This window comes from Balaenoptera musculus, chromosome 14 (genome assembly GCF_009873245.2).
Source record: "Balaenoptera musculus isolate JJ_BM4_2016_0621 chromosome 14, mBalMus1.pri.v3, whole genome shotgun sequence".
Lineage (NCBI taxonomy): Eukaryota > Metazoa > Chordata > Mammalia > Artiodactyla > Balaenopteridae > Balaenoptera > Balaenoptera musculus.
The window spans coordinates 1,209,597-1,228,488 of NC_045798.1; the positions used below are offsets into that span (position 1 = coordinate 1,209,597).

Here is an 18,892-nt window from a genome sequence, read left to right on the forward strand (position 1 = left end):
GGTGGCGCAGTGGTTAATATTCCGCGCTCCCAATGCAGGGGGCCCGGGGTTCCATCCCTGATCAGGGAACTAGATCCCACATGCCACAACTAAGAGTTCCCAAGCCACAACTAAGGTCACACGCCTCAACTATGGAGCCAGTGAGCCGCAACTAAGGACCCCGCCTGCCGCAACTAAGACCTGGCGCAACCAAATAAATAAATATTAACAACAAAAACAAGTTAGATAGCCTCAACCACCAGAGGACAGAGAGCAGAAGCAAGAAAGACTACAACCCTGCAGCCTGTGGAACAAACACCACATTTACAGAAAGATAGACAAGATGAAAAGGCAGAGGGCTATATACCAGATGAAGGAACAAGAAAAACCCCCAGAAAAACAACTAAATGAAGTGGAGATCGGTAACCTTCCAGAAAAAGAATTCAGAATAATGATAGTGAAGATGATCCAGGACCTCGGAATAAGAACGGAGGCAAAGATTGAGAAGATGCAAGAAATGATTAACAAAGACCTAGAAGAATTGAAGAACAAACAAACAGAGATGACCAATACAATAACTGAAATGAAAACTACACTAGAAGGAATCGATAGCAGAATAACTGAGGCAGAAGAACGGATAAGTGACCTGGAAGACAGAATGGTGGAATTCACTGCTGCGGAACAGACTAAAGAAAAAAGAATGAAAAGAAATGAAGACAGCCTAAGAGACCTCTGGGACAACATTAAACACAACAACATTCGCATTATAGGGGTCCCAGAAGGTGAAGAGAGAGAGAAAGGACCAGAGAAAATATTTGAAGAGATTATAGTCAAAAACTTCCCTAACATGGGAAAGGAAATAGCCACCCAAGTCCAGGAAGCACAGAGAGTCACATACAGGATAAACCCAAGGAGAAACACGCCGAGACACATAGTAATCAAAGTGGCAAAAATTAAAGACAAAGAAAAATTATTGAAAGCAGCAAGGGAAAAACGATAAATAACATACAAGGGAACTCCCATAAGGTTAACAGCTGATTTCTCAGCAGAAACTCTACAAGCCAGAAGGGAGTGGCATGATATACTTAAAGTGATGAAAGGGAAGAACCTACAACCAAGATTACTCTACCCGGCAAGGATCTCATTCAGATTCGATGGAGAAATCAAAACCTTTACAGACAAGCAAAAGCTAAGAGAATTCAGCACCACCAAACCAGCTCTACAACAAATGCTAAAGGAACTTCTCTAAGTGGGAAACACGAGAGAAGAAAAGGACCTACAAAAACAAACCCAAAACAATTAAGAAAATGGTCACAGGAACATCCACATCGATAATTACCTTAAACGTGAATGGATTAAATGCTCCAACCAAAAGACACAGCCTTGCTGAATGGATACAAAAACAAGACCCATATATATGCTGTCTATAAGAGACCCACTTCAGACATAGGGACATATGCAGACTGAAAGTGAGGGGATGGAAAAAGATATTCCATGCAAATGGAAATCAAAAGAAAGCTGGAGTAGCTATACTCATATCAGATAAAATAGACTTTAAAATAAAGAATGTTACAAGAGACAAGGAAGGACACTACATAATGATCAAGGGATCAATCCAAGAAGAAGATATAACAATTATAAATATATATGCACCCAACATAGGAGCACCTCAATACATAAGGCAACTGCTAACAGCTATAAAAGAGGAAATTGACAGTAACACAATAATAGTGAGGGACTTTAACACCTCACTTACACCAATGGACAGATCATCCAAAATGAAAATAAATAAGGAAACACAAGCTTTAAATGATACATTAAACAAGATGGACTTAATTGATATTTATAGGACATTCCATCCAAAAACAGCAGATTACACGTTCTTCTCAAGTGCGCACGGAACATTCTCCAGGATAGATCACATCTTGGGTCACAAATCAAGCCTCAGTAAATTTAAGAAAACTGAAATCATATCATGCATCTTTTCTGACCACAGCGCTATGAGATTAGAAATGAATTACAGGGAAAAAAATGTAAAAAACACAAACACATGGAGGCTAAACAATATGTTACTAAATAACCAAGAGATCACTGAAGAAATCAAAGAGGAAATCAAAAAATGCCTAGAGACAAATGACAATGAAAACATGACGACCCAAAACCTATGGGATGCAGCAAAAGCAGTTCTAAGAGGGAAGTTTATAGCTATACAAGCCTACCTCAAGAAACAAGAAAAATCTCAAGTAAACAATCTAACCTTACACCTAAAGAAACTAGAGAAAGAAGAACAAACAAAACCCAAAGTTAGCAGAAGGAAAGAAATCATAAAGATCAGAGCAGAAATAAATGAAATAGAAACAAAGAAAACAATAGCAAAGATCAATAAAACTAAAAGCTGGTTCTTTGAGAAGATAAACAAAATTGATAAACCATTAGCCAGACTCAGCAAGAAAAAGAGGGAGAGGACTCACATCAATAAAATTAGAAATGAAAAAGGAGAAGTTACAACAGACACCGCAGAAATACAAAGCATCCTAAGAGACTACTACAAGCAACTTTATGCCAATAAAATGGACAACCTGGAAGAAATGGACAAATTCTTAGAAAGGTATAACCTTCCAAGACTGAACCAGGAAGAAATAGAAAATATGAACAGACCAATCACAAGTAATGAAATTGAAACTGTCATTAAAAATCTTCCAACAAACAAAAGTCCAGGACCAGATGGCTTCACAGGTGAATTCTATCAAACATTTAGAGAAGAGCTAACACCTATCCTTCTCAAACTCTTCCAAAAAATTGCAGAGGAAGGAACAGTCCCAAACTCATTCTATGAGGCCACCATCACTCTGATACCAAAACCAGACAAAGACACTACAAAAAAAGAAAATTACAGACCAATATCACTGATGAATATAGATGCAAAAATCCCCAACAAAATACTAGCAAACAGAATCCAACAACACATTAAAAGGATCATACACCACGATCAAGTGGGATTTATCCCAGGGATGCAAGGATTCTTCAATATACGCAAATCAATCAATGTGATACACCGTATTAACAAACTGAAGAATAAAAACTATATGATCATCTCAATAGATGCAGAAAAAGCTTTTGACAAAATTCAACACCCATTTATGATAAAAACTCTCCAGAAAGTGGGCATAGAGGGAACCTACCTCAACATAATAAAGGCCATATATGACAAACCCACAGCAAACATCATTCTCAATGGTGAAAAACTGAAAGCATTTCCTCTAAGATCAGGAACGAGACAAGGATGTCCACTCTCATCACTATTATTCAACATAGTTCTGGAAGTCCTAGCCACAGCAATCAGAGAAGAAAAAGAAATAAAAGGAATACAAATTGGAAAAGAAGTAAAACTGTCACTCTTTGCAGATGACATACTATACATAGAGAATCCTAAAACTGCCACCAGAAAACTGCTAGAGCTAATTAATGAATATGGTAAAGTTGCAGGATACAAAATTAATGCACAGAAATCTCTTGCATTCCTATACACTAATGAGGAAAAATCTGAAAGAGAAATTATGGAAACACTCCCATTTACCATTGCAACAAAAAGAATAAAATACCTAGGAATAAACCTACCCAGGGAGACAAAAGACCTGTATGAAGAAAACTATAAGACACTGATGAAAGAAATTAAAGATGATACAAATAGATGGAGAGATATACCATGTTCTTGGACTGTAAGAATCAACATTGTGAAAATGAGTATACTACCCAAAGCAATCTACAGATTCAATGCAATCCCTATCAAATTACCAATGGCATTTTTTATGGAGCTAGAACAAATCATCTTAAAATTTGTATGGAGACACAAAAGACCCCGAATAGCCAAAGCAGTCTTGAGGGAAAAAAACGGAGCTGCAGGAATCAGACTCCCTGACTTCAGACTATACTACAAAGCTACAGTAATCAAGACAATATGGTACTGGCACAAAAACAGAAACATAGATCAATGGAACAAGATAGAAAGCCCAGAGATAAACCCACGCACCTATGGTCAACTAATCTATGACAAAGGAGGCAAAGATATACAATGGAGAAAAGACAGTCTCTTCAATAAGTGGTGCTGGGAAAACTGGACAGCTACATGTAAAAGAATGAAATTAGAATACTCCCTAACACCATACACAAAAATAAACTCAAAATGGATTAGAGACCTAAATGTAAGACTGGACACTATAAAACTCTTAGAGGAAAACATAGGAAGAACACTCTTTGACATAAATCACAGCAAGATCTTTTTTGATCCACCTCCTAGAGTAATGGAAATAAAAACAAAAATAAACAAATGGGACCTAATGAAACTTCAAAGCTTTTGCACAGCAAAGGAAACCATAAACAAGACGAAAAGACAACCCTCAGAATGGGAGAAAATATTTGCAAACTAATCAACGGACAAAGGATTAATCTCCAAAATATATAAACAGCTCATTCAGCTCAATATTAAAGAAACAAACACCCCAATCCAAAAATGGGCAGAAGACCTAAATAGACATTTCTCCAAAGAAGACATACAGACAGCCACGAAGCACATGAAAAGATGCTCAACATCACTAATTATTAGAGAAATGCAAATCAAAACTACAATGAGGTATCACCTCACACCAGTTAGAATGGGCATCATCAGAAAATCTACAAACAGCAAATGCTGGAGAGGGTGTGGAGAGAAGGGAACTCTCTTGCACTGTTGGTGGGAATGTAAATGGATACAGCCACTATGGAGAACAGTATGGAGGTTCCTTAAAAAACTAAAAATAGAATTACCATATGACCCAGCAATCCCACTACTGGGCATATACCCAGAGAAAACCGTAATTCAAAAAGACACATGCACCCGAATGTTCATTGTGGCACTATTTACAATAGCCAGGTCATGGAAGCAACCTAAATGCCCATCAACAGATGAATGGATAAAGAAGTTGTGGTACATATATACAATGGAATATTACTCAGCCATAAAAGGGAACGAAATTGAGTCATTTGTTGAGACGTGGATGGATCTAGAGACTGTCATACAGAGTGAAGTAAGTCAGAAAGAGAAAAACAAATATCATATATTAACGCATGTATGTGGAACCTAGAAAAATGGTACAGATGAGCCAGTTTGCAGGGCAGAAGTTGAGACACAGATGTAGAGAACAGACATATGGACACCAAGGGGGGAAAACTGCGGTGGGGTGGGGATGGTGGTGTGCTGAATTGGGCGATTGGGATTGACATGTATACACTGATGTGTATAAGATTGATGACTAATAAGAACCTGCAGTATAAAAAAACAAACAAACAAAACAACTAATACTAAACTTTTATTGGGTTATTTGTATGGAAATATGTTAATATAAATGTTTCAGACATTACATGAAATTTCTAAAAATCTTATATGTTCTGGTATAATGTTATAAGTCATAATCCTAGTTATTACTTTAAAATGTATATCTCAGAAATAACTAATTTTCTTGTCAACTGCATTATTATGAACTTTCATCAGATCTTTAACCATGGTCATTTTTAAGTCTTTTGTCATTTACAGACAGTTCTGGGTGTACTCTGATGCTTTTGCAAATATGTTCCTGTAAAAGGGTTTCATCTTCAAGGAATTCATGGAAAAGACTCTGACAAGTACAGGTTTCTGGTAACTGACTGTACTGCTGAACTGAATGAATAAGCATTTTCAGAACTCTAATGAAAAACTGATGAACACATAAAAGTGCTAACAAAAGATCAAGATGAAAAAAAAATTAATTACATGGGACTGAGTGAACTGATGAGGATGAGTATAATTTTTGTGACTTTCTGTTTGAATTAAAAAAAAAAATCCCACAAGGACTCAGAGGCAAAGAATATACAAATCAATTTTCACTGCAAAGTAAAGGAGCTGCTACAGTGGAGGATTACTGGACTGAATGTCAATATTATGACGTAGTATGAGTGTGTTTCATGTTTGGTAATTGCGATCATTGTTGCTTTTGTTGTGGTCATCCATGTACAATGCTTGATGTCAGTCTATTTATCTCTTGTAAAAATAAAATACAGTGTGTGTGTGTGTGTGAAAAAAAAAAAAGAGAATAGGCATCTTGGAAACACACAACCTTAGGAAAAAAAAATACATTATAAAAAACAAAAACAAACAAAAAACCCCCTTAAAATCGAATAAATATATATCTAAAAAAATGAAAATTTTTTCAAATTCACTAATTTGAAAAGATACATGCACCCTAACTTTCAAAGCAGCATTATTTACAATATCCACGATATGGAAGCAACCTAAGTGTCCATCAGCACATGAGTTGATAAAGAAGATGTGGTGTATACACACACACACACACACACAAACACACACACACTCACACAGTGGAATATTACTCAGCCATAGAAAAGAATGAAATAATGCCATGTGCAACAACATGGATGGACCTGGAGGGTATTACACTTAGTGAATTAAGTCAGACAGAAAAAGACAAATGCTGTATGACATGACATATGTGGAATCTAAAGGCTAAAATGAGTAAACATAAAAAAGAAGCAGACTCACAGATACAGAGAACAAACTGGTGGTTACCAGTGGGGAGAGGGAAAGGGGGAGGGGCAAGACAAGGGTAGGAGATTAAGAGGCATAAACTATTACATATAAAATAAATAAGCTACAAGGATATATTGTACAGCACAGGCAATACAGCCAATACTTTATAATAACTATAAATGGAGTATCACCTTTAAAAGTTGTGATTCACTATGTTGGCCCCTATAACTTACATAACATTGTACAGCAATTGTACTTCAACTAAACCAAAGCTTTTACCTCCAGAACCACCTCCCGCCCCAGGAGGCCCCTGCCCTGCCCGCCTGCACACACGTCCCTGGGGCAGTTCTCTGCAATCAGGGCTGTGGTCACAGAAGGCAAAGCACCTTGAAAGCAGTGAGAGGGAGGCTGCACAGCTCCCAGGTTAGAGCGGGCACCAGAGGAGCGTGTCACGAGCGAAGCCCGCTGACGGCAAGGCGCGTGCTGAGGCATTCCGCGAGGGCGGGAAGCCAGCCCGCCGACACCACCCCGTGGCAGACACTGCAGATGTGCACTCGTCGCTGCAGCGGGGCCTCACAGCTCTTGAAATCCTTGAACTGGAAACCCTTTAAAATGACTACCAACTAGAGAACATGTGTTTTTGTGTACAGCTCCCAACTCAGAGATTCTCATGAATGCTAAGTTTTGAGAATCGCTGGACCAGACGGGGCAAAGGACAGACAGAGGTCTGGCTCCCTGGAGCTCGCCGTCCTGTCCTAGACACGGGGTGGGGCGGTGTGCAGGGTCCCAAAGGGCGCCCGCAGTCCCACTTCTCACCGGGCTTCCAAGGCATGAGACTCCTACTAGGGCTGTTGCTGTTCTCAGGACTCTCTGTTGAATTTTTCAAGAGGGGATTGGGTTTTACACAAAGTGAAATGCCAATGTGATTTTAATAAACATCATGATAATGTTTATTAAAACATGCCTACTCCAAATAAATCTAAGACAGAAATGTCAACGGGTGCCTACACTTCCCAAGGGCAGGCATAGTTGTGTGGAAAGATCAAGCTGCTTAAAACCACCGGCACATTCTTAAGCACTTCCTCCCTGACACTCTGTGCGCTTAGAAACGTACAGAGCTGCGGAACCCAGGGTCAGACAGACCTGCCTAATTACCTTCCAAAGCCCTTCTATTCAACAGGCTTCTTGCAAAAATCAGAGCCAATTTACTGATCCTTGTATGTGATCTTAATCTTGTATAAATCTAATTCTCAGAAGAGAATGTCAGCCTTGGAAGGGTTCTTGGAGATCAGCTGGCTGGTCAGCAATCCCTGCTGTTAGTTCAGAAATATAAACGTGTGTCTGTATTAAGAATGAAAGAGGGCTTCCCTGGTGGTGCAGTGGTTGAGAATCCGCCTGCCAATGCCGGGGACACGGGTTCGAGCCCTGGTCCGAGAAGACTCCACATGCTGCGGAGCAACTGGGCCCGTGAGCCACAACTACTGAGCCTGTGCGTCTGGAGCCTGTGCTCCGCAACAAGAGAGGCCGCGATAGTGAGAGGCCCGCGCACCGCGATGAAGAGTGGTCCCCACTCGCCGCAACTAGAGAAAGCCCTCGCACAGAAACGAAGACCCAACACAGCCAAAAATAAATAAATAAATAAATAAATTTATAAAAAAAAAAGAATGAAAGAAAATAGCTTTCCTGAGTTCCATGGAGAAAAATAAGTATACTCTTAAAAGACCGATCTACTTTATCCACACGAGATCGTGAAAAAGAAGCGCTGTGCTACCAGCTGAGCGGGCCTGGGCAGCAGCAGCAAGACCGCCCGCCCGCCCGCCCGCCCGCAGGGCCCCTGCCCACCCCGGGCAGCGCCTGGCCCCCTGGCCTCCGCCACTGGATGGCCAACCGGTCTCCATCCACCTGCACCCTTGGGACTTCCCTACTAACTTCAACGGCTTTAAATCCTACTTACACTTGCTGGTTCCAGAACTGCTATCTCCAGCCCTGAGCTGAACTGGTATGTTAAGTGCCTGCTCGACACGCGCACTGGGACATCTCATAAACCTCTCAAAGGGACGGCGTCCAGAACACAGCTGTGCCCACACACCGCCGCTCCTGCTTCCTGCGGCCGCGCCTCCTCCCGCTGAGTCAGCCCGGGCTCCGTGGTTTCTCTCGGACCCATACCCGCCTCCCGGGAACCAGAGCCCTTCCGGCTGCTGCCCTAGAGGCTCCAGGGACCCCTTCCTAGACTAGCCAGAGCCCCCATACTGCCCGCCCAGCCGCGTCACTCCCATCAAGGCCCCAGCCACGTTCCCTTTCTGTGAGGCACCTGCCTCGGGCCCCATGCCCCCCCCCCCGCCCCCCGGCTACCCAAATCGGGCCTCACCCGGGCTTCCTCGGGCCTCTGGGCCCTGGAAGCCTTGGCTCGAGGGCCTCCCTGGTTCCGTCCACCAGCACTGCGGACTCCCCAGGGGTCTCACTGATTCTGCTCCACGATGGAGGGAACGCCGTGCACTGCTCTTCCCAGCATGGCTTGCCCGCGATGCCAGTTTGTTCAGTGAATGTACAAGTCGCATGTGGAAGAACAGGAACTGGAATGGCACAGGGCAAAGGCTTCTAGGAGATGGTGGCCTGGAACCTTCCAAACTCTGAAGGGCAATATTCAAACCACAATTCTGGGCCCATCCAAATGACGTACCATGAGTGAGAGGAGAATTAGGGCATTTTCAGACACTCAAGGATCAAAAAAAACGGTCTTCCTGTGTATCCTTTCTTCACAAACTACTGGAGGACGTGCTCCAGCAAAATACAGGAGTAAACAAACAAACAAGGAGAGGACAGCACTAACAACACAGGAAAGCAATGAATGGAAGCCAGCGGAGCACCCCGGCTTACAGGCTGGGGACACGGCCTGTCCAGATTGGCGCCCGCGGCCAGCAGCTCAAGAAATAGCAGCTGTCGGGCTTCCCTGGTGGCGCAGGGGTTAAGAATCCGCCTGCCAACGCAGGGGACACGGGTTCGAGCCCTGGCCCGGGAAGATCCCACATGCCGCGGAGCAACTAAGCCCGTGCGCCACAACTACTGAGCCTGTGCTCTAAAGCCCGCGAGCCACAACTACTGAGCCCACATGCTGCAACTACTGAAGCCCGTGCGCCTAGAGCCCATGCTCTGCAACAAGAGAAGCCACCGCAATGAGAAGCCCACGCACCACAACAAAGAGTAGCTCCTGCTCACCACAACTAGAGAAAGCCCGTGCACAGCAATGAACACAGCCAAAACTAAAAACAAATAAATAAATTTATTTAAAAAAACAAAAAAACCCAGTCTACTTGATTGGAGAATCCTCTTCTGCCTACAGTTGAGCGTTGCGCTTTCTCACACTGAAAACCTTTACCTGAGGACAGGTGACACTACAGGGTTTACATATTATGCGTCAACAACGCAATTCAACGGTGAGCAAAATTATCACTGAATTCTGCATTTTCAAGGGCGAGGAAAGTGCCCAGTAATCCCAGGGAATATTAAAAACGTTCAAGGTGCTTCAGAAGTAGAATGAGAGAAATCAAAGCTGAAACCTCCCTCTCTATCCCTTTTCTTAAAACTCTCGTATCCACTCAACTGTCTCTTGATGTCTGTTCTCAAGCCTTCTGACTTCACCGCCTGGACTGGGATAATTTTCAGAAGTTCCTTAAAAACCCCTTCTGGCCACCGTTAGCTCTAGGCAGAGCACTTACCTACTAGCTCTCTACCATACACAATCTATGATACAATTGTGTATCATACACAATTGCAAGGGAAAACTACAGTCAAACCAAAAACTCCCTCAAATTCTACGTCCACAGTTTTTAAGTAAAAAAAATATTATGACCCTGGGACTTCCCTGGTGGCGCAGTGGTTAAGAATCCACCTGCCAATGCAGGGGACACGGGTTCGAGCCCTGGTCCAGGAAGATCCCACATGCCGCGGAGCAACTAAGCTTGTGCACCACAACTACCGAGCCCGCGAGCCACAACTACTGAAGCCTGTGCACCTAGAGCCCATGCTCCGCAACAAGAGAAGCCACCGCAATGAGAAGCCCGCGCACCGCAACGAAGAGTAGCACCCACTCGCTGCAACTAGAGAAAGCCCGCACACAGCAACGAAGACCCAATGCAGCCAAAAACAAACAAACAAACAAACGAATAAATTTATTAGAAAATAATATATTATGACCCTCCCCATCCCCCAAACACTTAAAAGCTTTCACCATCTGGATCAGCACATACCGTGTCTAAAAACCCTGAGGCTCCCCTCGCCGCAGTGGATGGCGGTGGCCGACGGCCGTTAAGGGCTCAGGAGCCAGACGCTGGAGAAGACGGAAGCTCACCACGGGCTCACGGTAGCCACCCTGCTTAATTTCCTTCACTGTGACACACAGACAGCCCTGTGTTTAAGGAAAAAGAATCCCCAAACAAAAGGAGACTTGTTTTGCTGTCACCAAACTGGAAGAGGAAAATCTGAAGACTTCTGTAGTGACACGGAGAATTTCTCACTTGTAAACTCACTGGAAACCACCCAAATGGATCCGTTTTAGATACATGAATGGGTGACTCAGGAACTTTAAGGCCAGTGTTGAAAAGCGACTGCTCTTTTTTTTGCTTCTCGAGATGCCTTGTCTCCAACCATTACTTAAAGTCTTCATCAGTGACCCTCAAGCAAAATGACCTGAATTTTTTATACCGTATGGAGGTTTTGGAGGCAAGTTACATAAGAACAGGTTCTGGAGAGTCCGGGTGGAAAAATCAGGCGGCTCAAGCATGAGACCAGGAGCTCAGGGTGAGGCAAAGCCTCAGGGGTATGGGAGGTGGGAGCCTGCGGCCGGGGCTCTGTGCTGTCAGAAGTCTCCCCTGGGCCCCCGACTGGGGGAAGGACATCTGCTCCAGGGCGTTCTGGGGACCTCGTGAGAGCAGAGAACGGAGTCTCCAGAGGAGCTGCACTTGGGAGGGACGACAGAGCATCTCAGGGCAGGTGAGGACGGTGTCTAGGAGGGGTGGCCAGTGCTGGGATGAAAGGTCTGGACGGAGCTGCCGACCTGAGCGGGGGAAGGTGTAAAGGACAAGGCCCAGCGAAAGGAGCCCAGCGAGGAACATGCCGCGCCAACAGTGAAGAGCTGCGTCGGGAAGGAAACAGAGCCCAAGCAACCTCTGAGTTCTTCGGGCCACGGACGAATTCGGAGAGACAGGAATTCAATTGAGCACAAAGAAAAGGAAGTAAAACAAGCAATGAGACGGAAGGGATCCTGCTGAGCAGGGTCAGGAACTGGGCCTGGGTGCCTGCTTCAGCCCAGCTCGGGAGAGCTCAGGATGGTTTCACATTTTCAAACGGTTCAAAAACAAAACCAAAACAACCCAACAAAACACCATTTCACGATGTAAACATTCCATGACATTCAAGGTTCAGTGTCCATCAATCAAGTTCTATTAGGGCTCAGCCACGTGCCCTCGTTCCCGACGGTCAGTGCGGCTTTCATGCTCCACCAGCACCAGCAGCTGCCACAGAGGCTGCTCGGCTGCCACACTGGAAACGCTTACATCCTTTACAGAAAAGGTCTGCAAACCTGCTGGAGAGTTTAGAAAACAAACTGAGGACCAAAATACCACCATTATTGACTAGAAGGAACAGAACAGTCACAGCTGAAAAAAATCAAGTCACCAACCAAGGAGAAGATGGATAGGAAGAGGATGTAATCATGCTGAATGCCAAAGAGAAACAGATTAAAAAAAAAAAAAAAAAAAAGAAAAGAAAATGACAGATATGGAAGAAAAAGATGATCCAAAATAAGGAAACTGGCGTCTTTTAAAAGACATTCAGAGGTATAATAGAAAATACTTTCCCTGAAATGAGAACTGCATCTTTGACTGAAAGGGTACAAAATAAATTCCAGGAAAACTGGGGGCCTTATGCTGGTTAAGTTATTAAAATTTAAGGGCAAAGAGAATCCTTTAGGTATCCAGGCAGAAAGAGCAAGCTCTTAAGGGGTGAGGGGGGGGGAGATGGAGCTGGCCTCGCCCCTTCCACAGCAACATGCAGCAAGGCTCCCAAGTTCCAGGCAAGTGTGACTAAGTGTACTATTCTCTGCCTAGTTGCTATTTATGTCAAAGGGCAGCAGACATTTTCAAACATAAGATCTCAGAGAACAGCACCCAGGAGCAACTAATGAAAACCAACCAACTCACTCACTCAACTAGTCAGTGGCAGAAGTCAGCCAACCCAGGTTTCTCTGATAGGAAGGACCATGTGAGATTCTAGTTTACAAGATCTCAGAGAAAGAAAATACAACCCAAGTATTTTATACCCAGGCAAGTTTTCCTTTCTACACCAGGGTCGACGGCAGGGACTTTTCAGGAACGCATGAAATGGAACCCTTGTAAAAACTTACTTGTTTATGAAATTCAAACGACCAAGAAACGAATCAGATAAAGAACTCAAAGAGAGATGCTCTGACAAAAAAACTAATCCGTAGAACTCAGACTAACCAACCAGGGAAAAGAACAGAATGTAAATACTACTTTAAACTCTCACAATCTAAACACAGTATTTCTTAAAAAAAACCCAGCAGTTAGGGGAGGGGTGAAGGGAAGGCATTTTACTAGCGCTGAATTTTCTCTAGTTTCTTAGTTGATTAATAACATCTAAGATAAAAAACATATAGCTTGAAAAAACCCCTACAATTCCAACCTCTCTGATGTTCTCCTTTTAGAACTGAATTCATGAGGTATGGAAGAAACTTTTAACTGAAGTTCAGGAATTACTTCATTTTCATTTTGATTACAGTTCTTCAGCTAAATTCAAGTAAAATTATAAAGCTTATTTCCACTTTAACACAAATATTTCTAACTATACATCAACTTTTTAATCTATCTTTGCATAGAAATTATCTTTGTATTCTAAAGATATGAGCTTTCTTTTTTTCCCCTTTTTCCCACAATATCTCAGTCTTTTTCACTGTGCCAATGATGCTCACCTAATGTTAAAAATGGCTATTTCTGGATGGTGGCATCTTGGGTAATATTTTTACTTTTTCCCTTTTACTTCTCTTGAATCAGAGTACAGCTATTTCTAAAAAAGAGTTTGGAAGGTAAGTAAAGCATTTCAAGGTCATGACTTTGCAGAAAAGAAAAGCTAAAAACAACAGCAAAACCACATTTTAAAAACTGGGAAGAAGCATGAAAATATCTACTGCAGCCACGTGATGTGGTTTAATTTCACTTAAGCTATTTATAGACCGAAACATCAAAAAAACCGAGCTGGCATTTTATTTAAAAAAACCCGCATGCTGTAACAGTGGGTAGTATTTCAGCATTACTGATCCCGGCATAATTTATTTTATTTATTATGCTTTTTTGCAAGGATTTATAGCTAAATAGCAGAAGACAACTAAATAATAACAGAAAACAGCATGAAAGACAGTTCCCTGTCAGGCTAATAAAGGAAACAGATTGTTTAAGTTTCACATATCTATATTTAAGGAGCTTCTAGAAAAAAATTCTTTTAAAATAAAAATAGATGCTTTTCTTCCTAGACTGCCAAATCTAGGAAAACCTCTAATCAGCAGAAAGTAAATAACAAGGGACGACTGAGTACATTCTAAGGTGATTATTAAACACCAAGTAATGTAAAGAGACGGAAAAGCTCAGTGACCCCAGCTGCCTGGATGGGCCCCAGCAGGTGAGCTCCCTAGCCTCTGTCTGGGACACAAGCTGCCACAAGGACTGCTGCAGCCTCAACAGGATACATACAGGGAGAGCTGACAAAATGGTCTTGCCATTAAAATCTCAAACCTGCAAAGAATTAACTCAGGATACGGGTGTTTCAAATGAGCATCACACAAATCTGTAATTTTTCCGAAGGTTCAAAGCAGTACAAATGGACAGGGAAGGAGTCACCGCCTCGCCCTGCACCCTCTTCTAAGCGCACCGCTGGTACCAGTCTCTTACCTGCCCCTCCAGTCTCACACCAAACGCGCCCTTCGGCCGCACCCTCACCCACCAGGAGCCCCAGGCAGAGCCTCCAGATGCCGCTGTGCCCTAACCCTACTCCATTCGTCCTCCCTGAGGGACACACAGGGCATCTCAGTCTTTCGCTGCTAATAAAAATCGTTCTTACAATGAACGTTCTTGTAAGCTCAGTCTTTACACATATAAGCTCAGTTCTGGGTCAAAGGCGCACATTTTAGGTTCTGGTCTACACTGCCAGCTTGCCCTCCACAAGTCTAACACTCCCACCAGCAACACGATGTCGACCTTTTCCTTCTTTGCTTACGTGACAGCTGAAAAATGGCATGTCTCTCTTTTATTTAATCTCTATGATTACTAAGAAATTCAAACAGGTATACATGAAACAACATTTTCCACAGCCCAGAAACGTCGATTTTATCCTAAGACTTATAATTTCAAAGTGTTCTTGTGTGCCTGCGAATGGATATTTTTCCACCATAACAAAAAGTCTTGGATTCTTCATATATTTGCTGCAGCCTGATTTAAATGAAATGTTGGATTTTATTTTCCACGGAGGTTAGGTTCCAAAGTCAGCAGATACAATGCCATTTGAGTGAGCAGCAAGGGTAAACCTTTAAAAAACATTGTACGGTCATTTTTACCTTTGTGAATTATTCATACTGCAGTTCATTTTTCTACTGGGCTATAAGTTTTTTTTCCTATTTGACTGTAAAAGCTGTTTGTCTGTTAGTTTCTTCTGCTTTCTCAATGGCTTTGTTTTTTCCATTAGTTGAATATAATGTCTGCTGGCTTAAAATAGATGATTCTTGTTCCGTTATTTTCGGGCTTCCCTGGTGGCGCACTGGTTAAGAATCCACCTGCCAATGCAGGGGACACGGGTTCGAGCCCTGGTCCAGGAAGATCACACATGCCGCGGAGCAACTAATCCCGTGCGCCACAACTACTGAGCCCGCAAGCCACAACTACTGAGCCCACATGCCACAACTACTGAAGCCCGCGAGCCTAGAGCCCGTGCTCCGCAACAAGAGAAGCAACCGCAATGAGAAGCCTGTGCACCACAATGAAGAGTATCCCCCGCTCGCTGCAGCTAGAGAAAGCCTGCGTGCAGCAATGAAGACCCAACGCAGCCAAGACTAAATAAATAAAATAAATTAAAAAAAAAAAGTTGTTACTTTCCTGAGAACTCTCACATCTGGCACTTACACCTGGAAGTAGTTTTGCTGTTGGATAAAAGGTGAGGCTCTAATGGGATCTGTTTTCCGAATCGCTTTTCCCCGACACCATGCTTTTCATAAGCCAGTCCTTCCTTGTTTGAACCTGTCTCTGGGGGGCTCATTCATCCTTTCCCTCTGAAGAGTCTCCTGGGTTTTGGGCTGGGGAGGCCCCCGGAGGCACTAACACACCAGGCCAGGACGCTCCTCTTTAGAATGCTGAACCTTTCTGCTTTTACCAGCAGTTTTTCACTTAAACTTTTTCTGGTTAAACGTACTGTAATTACATATTTAATTAAAATTTATGGAAACAGATGAAATCTGAGTGAGAAAAGAGAATTGCTGATTCTGTGAAAATGAAACTGAATCCCTTGAAAAGATCGGATAAAACACCAATTGCTTAAAAAACAAAAACAAAAAACTGTTGTGGAACCCAAGGAGGGAGAAAGAACTGTGAAAGCCTTGAAGTAAGACACTGCAAGCCTGGGGTTCTGCTCTTGGGCGCCTGGCGTGCACCTCACCTCACAGAACTCAGGCTGGCTGTGGTGAGGACGTCCGTCAGAGGCAAGGCCGTGGCCCACGTCAGAAGCGGGTCAACAGCAGCACATGTCAGGCACGTACGTACGTACCATTTTTAGACCTGTTTTAATCACACATTTTCTGTAAACCACCAATTACTTAGGCCTCCCAAGGACTTCTATTGTAACATCTCATTCTATTATCTGATGGGCCATGTCGCCTTTATTTGCCTCTTTTTCAAATTTTTCATATTCTTGCTTGCTATTTTTTAAGATAACCATAGACTCTAGTCACAAATAAAAACATCTTTGAGAACCCAAGTACAGGTGTCTGTGTTTTCTTCTAGGTATTTTTCTGATCGAGATCCAAATTCTAAGGCCGCCTCTCCCGTCCTATGACTCCCGGATGCTAGATGGGCTGTTGTCATGGCAACCCAAGGAGCCGATCCTGGAGGCAGGGCTCTCAGGGAACATTTTCTCCACTAGGCACTGCCCCTCCCCTCTTCACAAAGCGGCCCGTGCTCAGGTCTCCACTTCTACACCACCCATTCACTTCCCACCCGGGTGGAGTCTGGCTTTTGTCCTCCCCATTTTAACGAAACTGCTCTCACTTCCCGGCACGATGCGTTTAAATCTGTGTGAAATCTGAAGGACACTTGACAGCCCCTCCCCAGCTTCTGGGCAGAGCTGACTACTGCCGAGCACGGTCTCCACAGAGAAGCTCTGCGACCTCCCTCTGTCCCGCTGCCCAGGTACCCTCCTGCACCCACGGCAGAGGCTGGACGCGGGCACCTATGAGTAGCATCTGGCTTGCCTTACGTTTTGTATTTTAACAAAATACGCCTTGTATTTTTACAAAATATGAATTCACTACTGACATTTGTAAGTTGAGATGTTTCACCTAAACACGCTAGGTTCCTTGCTTCTCTGGAAAACCCAGAACCTGGTCCCGGCCCTCTGGCATGGCTGAAACCCAAGTCTCAGCAGCACACCCTCTGTCGGCACCGACTCCCTCCTTCATCGCCACTGGCCTGGGCACACGTGAGGCTGGCCCTTAACGCAGCGCGCGTGCCCAGCACCAGGCGTGACCCCCCATACCGCCTCTCCTGCTCGTGGCTGTCACCCTTGCATGTGTGAAGGAGAAGATGACTGTCAGAACAATTATTTTATCAAGGGGAAGAGCTGGTTACTAACTGGTGCCCCCGCTGCTGGAGCACCTCCGGCCGGGGTCAGGGGCCAGGGAGGGAACCGGGACATCCCACCCATGGACTGGCCTGCAGGGTTTGCACAGAGCAAGGGTGGGATTTCCCCCGGGGGAGCGGCTGCCAAGGGTCACCCTGGCCTCTGGGGCCCCTAATGAGTGGCAGGAGGGACTGAAGCCATGGGGCTCCAGGCTCCCTGGGTCCTGCCCACCCCTCTCATCCTCCAGCCAGCCGTGACTCGGCCCAGGCCATGGTCAACAATCAGAGCGTGGGACCTCGCAGTGAAATCCCGAGTCACGGAGTGGCCTCTCTCGGCTACTCCCCTGCCCAGTCCTACAGGGTGTGTAGAAACACAGAGCCATCACCGACCTCATAGTTAACTGCACACACACTAGTGATAAGCAGCGCGAATAACCTGATAATGGCCACTCAACCCTGAATTTTTATTCCTTTCCGATGCAAGAAGTTTAATAGCTCTAGAAATCTAGAGGAGGCACAGGGACACTGCATTCAACTTGTGCAAATTCAAAGACAGGTCTGAAAAGAGAAAGCAAGGAAAAAGGAAGCCAGAGACATCCCACTCAGTGAGCTTATACCCTGGACTGAGGTAAAGATGGGAGCAGAAGCTCCCGGTCATACCCAACTCGCGATTCACGGGCTTCACCCGGGCGGACGCGCTGTCTGTACTGAGAGCCCCACCGGGAGGCATGAGGAGTGATTTACAAAGCGCTGCAGGGATTACCGCCCACTCTGACGCCCATCACACCCCCAGCCCGGAACCAACCGGCAGGTAAGATGAGACCGCACCAGATCTGCTCTTTGATTCGAATGTTTAAAGAAACTAGATTTAACTTGATTTATGCATTAAAGAAATTATCTGAGTTCTCTAAGAGATTTTTTTAAAGACACATGCATTAAGTTCACTCAAGTAACTGATTTTTGAAGTCTAAAAATGTTAATTTAGCACATCAAAATTACACATGGCACGCCAGTGCCAGACGGGAATTGCAAAAGGAGACAGTTATCATTTCTAACAAAAGCTTCTTCCTGAAGTAACAAGCAGCTTACATTTTAAAAGGGAATTAACCTCAGGCTGACCCTCCAATCTCTGAGAGTGACGAGCTTTATAAATTCATTGTATCAGATGTCCCTGTGAAAGTAGGCTGAACAGATGAATTCCCGTGGCTTTGCTAAAGGTTCTTCTCATTCAGTATTTAACCTCTGAATAAAATAATTTTAAAAAGACCTGATAATGAGACCAAGGTTAAATACTTTCAAATGATTTCTTGAATAGAACTTCAAGATTTACCTTCTATTAATAATCTTTAAGTAATTAAAAAGAGAAAAGAGTGGCAATCAGCAAGAACAAGTAGGAACTGTAGCCAATCCCGAGGCGCACAGAAGACCCCTGTGTCTTTTAGGAAAGCAACCACGGCAAACAGTA

General features: G+C 43.9%; 1 protein-coding gene across 6 annotated transcripts in view; it reads right to left on the minus strand.

Moving 5' to 3' along the window:
* The window catches only part of LOC118906811 (splicing factor SWAP), a 90,010-nt gene that overhangs the window by 53,417 nt on the left and 17,701 nt on the right, over nt 1-18,892 (minus strand). The gene's annotated exons all lie outside the window — the stretch shown is intronic.